At 42.8% G+C, this 6,852-nt stretch overlaps 1 pseudogene across 1 annotated transcript; it reads left to right on the top strand.

Annotated features, from left to right (window-relative positions):
- Nucleotides 1–2,669: 2,669 nt before the first annotated feature.
- LOC311106808 (E3 ubiquitin/ISG15 ligase TRIM25-like) lies at nt 2,670–5,020 on the top strand (annotated as a pseudogene). Its single transcript has 5 exons — nt 2,670–3,253; nt 3,767–3,847; nt 4,226–4,316; nt 4,460–4,519; nt 4,725–5,020. The product of its transcript is annotated as an E3 ubiquitin/ISG15 ligase TRIM25-like (transcript).
- Nucleotides 5,021–6,852: the final 1,832 nt, after the last annotated feature.

Raw genomic sequence — 6,852 nt, 5'->3', positions numbered from 1 at the left:
GGCTGCCCACCACAGAAAGCAATGAGCTAGGCTGAAACACCTGCATTTTGGAGCTGCCTTACTCAATCAAGCAAAAAAGAGACCATGTTTGTATGCATCTTTATTAACTCAAAGATTATTATTTTTTACATTATTTGCAAACTGATATGTGACACGTATTAATGCCAAAATAACATGCAAAACAGGCAACAATTTATTATTATTAAGTTTGCTAATGAATGACGGGTCCCCACTGAGCCTTGTATGTCACAGTCTCAGCCTTGTGATTACACTTTCCGCCTGATGACCTCCCTGCCCCCACCTTTTCCCTGAATCTTATACAGGTGTCTTCCCCTTTCCCACAGCTCTTGCCATTTGTTTTTAACCACTTATCATCAACCCCTTGGCTTCTGCTTTACTAATTGACAATTCCATCTCAACATTAGGATGTTTAAGAGCCTGCTTGCAGATAACATCCACCTCCTCATTCCCCTCTACTCCCACATGAGCTGGTACCCTGAGGAACATCACAAATACCGATAGGGTCATTGCGCAAAATAGTAAGCAGCATCATCTGGATATGTGTGCAACAAAAGTTCAACATTCACCTTACATTTTAGCAGACGCTCTTATCCAGAGCGACTTACAGTTAGTGAGTGCATATATTTTCATACTGCCCCCCCGTGGGAAACGAACCCACAACGCTGGCGTTGCAGGCGCCATGCTCTACCAACTGAGCTACAGGGACCTCCTGCTACCATTTCTGTAAAGCCTTCTACGCATAGAGTTTGACGCAACCCAATGCTGCAAGGCAAACGCAGCGTTCCATTGGAAATTAATGCACTTCTGGTGTCCCAAATTGTCGGTGTGATCGAGGCGTTACCGTTATTATTATTATTTTTTTACAGAAATGTTTGGAACGCCTTGGCGATCGACCGGTTGGTGGCAACTATTTTACAGACTTCTGTCAAGTAATATAACCTGTGAGATGGTCTAATTAGTTTGGGTCATTGGTTAATTAAAATCACCTGGTGCTCCATTAGCCTAGGCTATGAAAACACCATGAGGGTTACCCAGGTAAACCTGCAATTGAATACTATGGTCATTACGTTTTATAAAGGTCTTTGTTTAAAACTGTACAAGTAGGTTTGGCTCGATGACTATCGCACATTGTTTTACCAGCTTAAGTGTAACTTTACGCACACCAACTATCGAAGCTTTCTGACCATGCATGCATCAAAGGCAGGTGTGTCTCTGCGTAACATTGCTCTGACTCCTGAAAGGATTCCTACCTTTATAATTCCGTCAAAGCTGCGATCTCCCCATGCACAGCGAGATTCAGAAACAGATCAGTCAAGACTGCTGTCCCCGTGCAGCCCCAACCAGCGCCCGCACTTCTCCGCATCTACTCCATCCTCTCCGGTCCTTCGACTACCATCGACACCAACTATGAGGGCCAAGCTTCGTCGAAACCTCTCACCGGGAGAAGACTTATCTGACCCATCCACCCGAGCGGCAATGTCCCTGTCACACGTCGACAAAGTCACCACCCCATACGGCTTTCGTGCTCTCGCCCAGAGTCCATGCACGCGACGAAGGGAATCGCTTTTCCACAAGGGTGCGAAGACCACAGGACCTTCCCTTGAACCCGACATGGACTGTCTCTCTCGCACAACCCGTCCAAGTTCTTCTGTAGACGTTGGAGACAAGCGCAGGACCACAAGCACCAACTCCAACCTGGCTGACTCGCACCCGATCAAGGCAGCCCCTTCTCCTTCTGTTCAGATTCTGAAGACTGGTAGAACTGCTGGTCTACAGGTACTGTTCACCAAACCTCTCGCTGCTTTGAAAGCCTTAACACCAGTGCGTAGATGGAAGGATCAGGCCAAAGTCCATGGAGGGTCGTAGGAGATCTAGGGGCCCATTTGCTACAACCGTGCCAGCCCAATTTGTTTCAATCCAAATGTATGTAATTTTTGTGAGATTTGTCAAAATAAATATTTTAAATCGTCATCTTTCCAACAAGACTCGTTTTTAATGTCTACTTTCATATTTGGAGTCTAGGCCTATTGTCCATTTCTGAATGGAAATGTCTGCTCACAAGTAACATTGGGATTGTCCACATACAGCATACCCTTGCTCATTCCCACATTACCAGTAATGTGGCAAGTCCAGGGGCCATAGGCTATCAAATGTCTAATTTATAAGAATCCCATGAAAAAGCTGAAGTGAACATTTTTCACTGAAGTCTTTATTTAAATGATCCCTGTGATTTTTATCTTCTAACGTTGTACTCTTTCAGGGCTGTGGGTTGAGTATTCTGTTGATTTATACATTTATTATACAGTAATTTTAATCTACAAAACAGGAAATGTTTTTATAATACTGATTTGTTCTTCCATGGCTGCGCAGTGCCAAATAGTATCTGTATACTTTTGTTTGTTCTGTCTGCTTTGTTTTGTCATTTCAGAAAGGAAAGATATACGTTCTAATTTATATTTGAGACTATTTCTACATTCAATGTTTAAAGGCCTTAAACCTAAAAACATGTCTTTAAATTGCTTGTGCTTTCTAATCCCACCCCTCTGGCAGAACCAGGAAGTCCATCCTACAAACTTTCCCCACTCTTTCCATTTGGAAAGCGAAAACAAAACTGATCTGAGTGTCTGCGTGAGTGAAAAACAGTCCAAATGGCTCAGCAGGGAGTTCTGCTTGACCAGGATCATTTCTGTTGTTTGGTCTGTCTGGATCTACTAAAGGAGCCGGTAACTACTGGCTGTGGACACAGTTATTGTAGGAGCTGTATTGAGGGTTGCTGGGATCAGGATGACCAGAGGGGCATCTACAGCTGCCCCCAGTGCAGACAGACCTTCACTCCAAGACCTGCTCTGAGGAAAAATAGCATGTTGGCTGAGGTGGTGGAGAAACTGAAGAAGACAGGACTCCAGGCTGCTCCCCCTGTTTTGTGCTATGCTGGACCTGGAGATATGGCATGTGATTTCTGCACTGGGACCAGAAAGCCCTCATGTCCTGTCTGGCGTGTTTGGTGTCTTACTGTGAGACTCACCTCCAACCTCACTATGATATTCCTGGCCTAAAGAAGCATAAGTTGATCAAAGCCACTGCGCAACTACAGGAAACGATCTGCTCTCATCATGACAAACTGATGGAGGTTTACTGTCGTACCGACCAGAAGTGTATTTGTGTGCTGTGTATGGATGAACATAAAGGCCATGATATCCTGTCAGCTGCAGCAGAGAGAACTGAGAAACGGGTAAAACTAGATCCGCATGTTGGCAAATCTCTGATAAACATCTAATCAGCCCTGGCTGGGTTCAAATACTATTTTCCAACCTCGAACAAACCTTTAATGTGGATTTTAACCTAGATTCTCCAAATGTATCACCGTTTTACAAAGTCAAACGCCATTGTTATTCTTAATCTGAATGCCCTTTTATGAGTCCAAATTCAGTTTAAAGGGATAGTTCACTGTAGCTCAACTTTTTCTCCACAGACACAGCTGGGGATGAGTCAGCAGAAAGTCCAGCGGAGAGAGGAGTTGAAGGAGCTCCAACAGGCTGTGGAGTCTCAAGGCAAGTACATTATTATTATTAACCAGATGGGATGCACAATGTCACTTCCCTCTTTGTCAGCCAGTGAGAGACCACCATTCAGTTCCACTGAGCACCACTGTGGGGAACAGGCTGTCTGGGCTCCGGGTTAGCTAGAGAATACAGTATACTGCTTAACATGGAGCCTTCTCTTCTCTGTCTGTGTGTCCTAACAGCGCTCTGCACAGGAAGAAGCAGAGGACATTGAGAGGATCTTTACAGAGCTGATCCGCTCCCTTGAGAAAAGGCACTCAGAGGTGAAGGAGCTGATCAGAGCCCAGGCGAAGGCTCAAGTGAGTCATGCTGAAGGACTCCTGGAGCAACTAGAGCAGGAGATAGCTGAGCTAAAGAGGAATGACACTGAGCTGGAGCAGCTCTCACACACAGAGGATCACATCCATTTCCTCCAAGTAACTATATTGCAATTTGCCTTGTTACATGGAATATGACAAACAGTTTCTTCTGTCTGCAGTGTTTTAAAAGATAGTCATCTTAGAAAGGACAGATGTATACATTCTATATTTGAGAATGTTTCTACATTCATTTATTTAATGTTGTCTCTGTCTTCTCTGTCTTACTCCAATCCTATCGTATCTTCTTCAGACTTACCCGCTATCGATGTTATTCCTCATCAGTACTTTGGAGGTGTGAGCGACGCTGTGTCTGAGCTGAGAGAGAAACTACAAGGCTTCCTTAAAGGAGAATGGACCAAGATCTCCAGCGCAGGTGGGTTAAATAATACAAAAATAATGCACATTGTAAAAACATCAACTTTAGACCAAAGGTCCCAGACTTAATATTATATGTGTGATATTGTAGGTAGGATGGTAACATTCCCCCTCTCTCTGTGAACATGTTTGTGTCTGCAGTGAATACAGTGGATGTTCTACTACCTCCAGAGCCCAAGACCAGAGAACAGTTATTACAATGTGAGTCTCTTCATCCTGACATAACTTACAATCTTTTTACTGACACTTCTCACAAACCCTCATATTGAATTATATAGTAATAGTAGATGTCGTCAAAAACTAGGTAGCTATCTGACTCCTGTACTGATTGGATCTCTGCTCTGCTCTAATCAAAGACAGGATATAGTATTATTCTCCCCTCGTCTCTGCTCTGCTCTTCTTCCAGATTCATGTCAGCTCACTCTGGACCCAAACACAGCACATTGCAACCTCTCTCTGTCTGATGGGAACAAAAAGATGACAGCTATACCATCCCATTCATATCCTGACCATCCAGACAGATTCACTAACCACTGCCAGGTGCTGTGCAGTGAGGGTCTGTCTGGACGATGTTACTGGGAGGTGGAGAAGAGTGGGCAAAATGTTTCTATAGCAGTCTCATATAAACATATTAAGAAAACAGGTGGTAATGACTCAGAATTAGTACTCAATGACAAGTCCTGGAGTTTAGTGTTATCATAGTGGTTATCGTTTCAGACACAATAATGTTAAGATTAAAGTATCAGGCCCTCAGTCCTCCAGAGTAGGAGTGTACCTGGATCACAAGGCAGGTTATCTGTCCTTCTACAGTGTTTCTGGGACAATGAGGCTCCTCCATAGAGTCCAGACCACATTCACTCAGCCCCTCTATCCTGGGTTTTGTTTTGGTTATATTGGAGATACTGCAGAGCTGTGTAAGTTGTAGAGGTTGCCTTACTAGAGAGATGCTTTATTATGTACTTTAACCCTGTGCAATTATTGCATTCTTTGATTTAAGATTATATATTTAGTTTAGTTAATGTTTCAGTCTTGTACATTCACATTCATCTCAATGTATTCTCACTTTGATACACATGAATAACTACTGTACTGATATTTTTTATGGAACACAGTAGGCCTATTTTTATGGATTTCAACAAATTAAGACTGATTGTCTGGTCTTTTTATCCACTGATCCTTGGATTTGAATCTGTTAAAGGATATTTAAACTTTTTTAGACTTACTATATCTCTATTTTCCCACTTAACCTGAAAGTAGTCTATTGGGCCAGGAGAAACTCTCATCTAGTCTTTGAGCCAACTGAAGCCACTAACTAGAAAACAATTGGAATGAATGGGGCTTTCAGACCAAGCTCACAATTGCATCAACTAAATAATGCAGGATTTGCATCAACTAAATAATGCAGGCTATGTATTACAACAGCAATGACTAGAGTTCACAATTACACTAATTGGAGCCGAGTTCCCTTTGCTCAGAGATGGTTCATAATGCAGGCTATGTTATTCTCATGCAGTGAAACAACATTGCCCCCTCCCAGTTCAGCGATTTCATTTAGTTGATTAAGACAATTAAAATAATAGGAGTGAATGGGGCACGCAGACCAAGTATACCACTTCGAAATGATTTGGCCAGAAATGTTCAACTTGACTTCACTCCTATTGTTGTTTTTTATCTCGATCCACTCAAAATGAAATCACTGAACCGGGAGGGGGAAAAGTTGTTTCACTGCAAGAGAACAACATAGCCTGCATTATGAACCATCTCTGAGCAAAGGAAACTCGGCTCCAGTTAGTGTGATTGTGAACTCTAGTCATTGCTGTTGTAATACTACACAGAACATTGGTGTGAGATGTGCTTCAGTGTGTGAAAACTCAACCATAAGCCTGACTCATACTGAACATGCAACATTCAATCTCTTATTTCAAGATAATAGTCAAACACATTACATAAGATTGTATCTCCACACCACTTGGTTATTTTTTAGCCCTTTTTTATTAATATCATAATCATTTAACATAGTTATGACCTTTTTTATGAAAATAGTTCATTAGAAAGACATTTCCATTAAAAAGTTCAGCGACTACTTCTGGGTCCTCCATTCATACAGTCTTTATTTCTGCACTTGCATACAGTCCAATCATCTGTGGTTTGAATTATCTAACGTGAGAGTGGGAGTGTGCGTGTGTGTGTCCATGGTCTCGCTTCTGGCCAATCAGAAATGAAGGGTGAACGGGAACAGGCAACTTATCAACCAGTAGTTTAAGGTTTTTCAGACGTGGGGCGGAACATTTCTTTTCTGAGGGGGTGGGGTTGGGACAAAGGACTTTTTTTTTTTTCATCCCTCCATGAACTCTTGCACTTTTTTTTCACTAATGGGGGAGGAATCACCTAAACCTTGTTACTGGTGATTCAAGTGACGCCCCTGACACGCTCCTCCTGATTCGTGTGCTTGTCAATCAATTGGTGCTCTTGGTTGAGCTTGGGCGGCGTGCCGGTAGACAGAGATCCAGCTTTGGGGCCAACAGAATGACCCA

Source organism: Coregonus lavaretus (genome assembly GCF_964263955.1).
Source record: "Coregonus lavaretus genome assembly, chromosome: 3".
Lineage (NCBI taxonomy): Eukaryota > Metazoa > Chordata > Actinopteri > Salmoniformes > Salmonidae > Coregonus > Coregonus lavaretus.
This window is presented reverse-complemented; position numbering and strand designations above follow the sequence as displayed.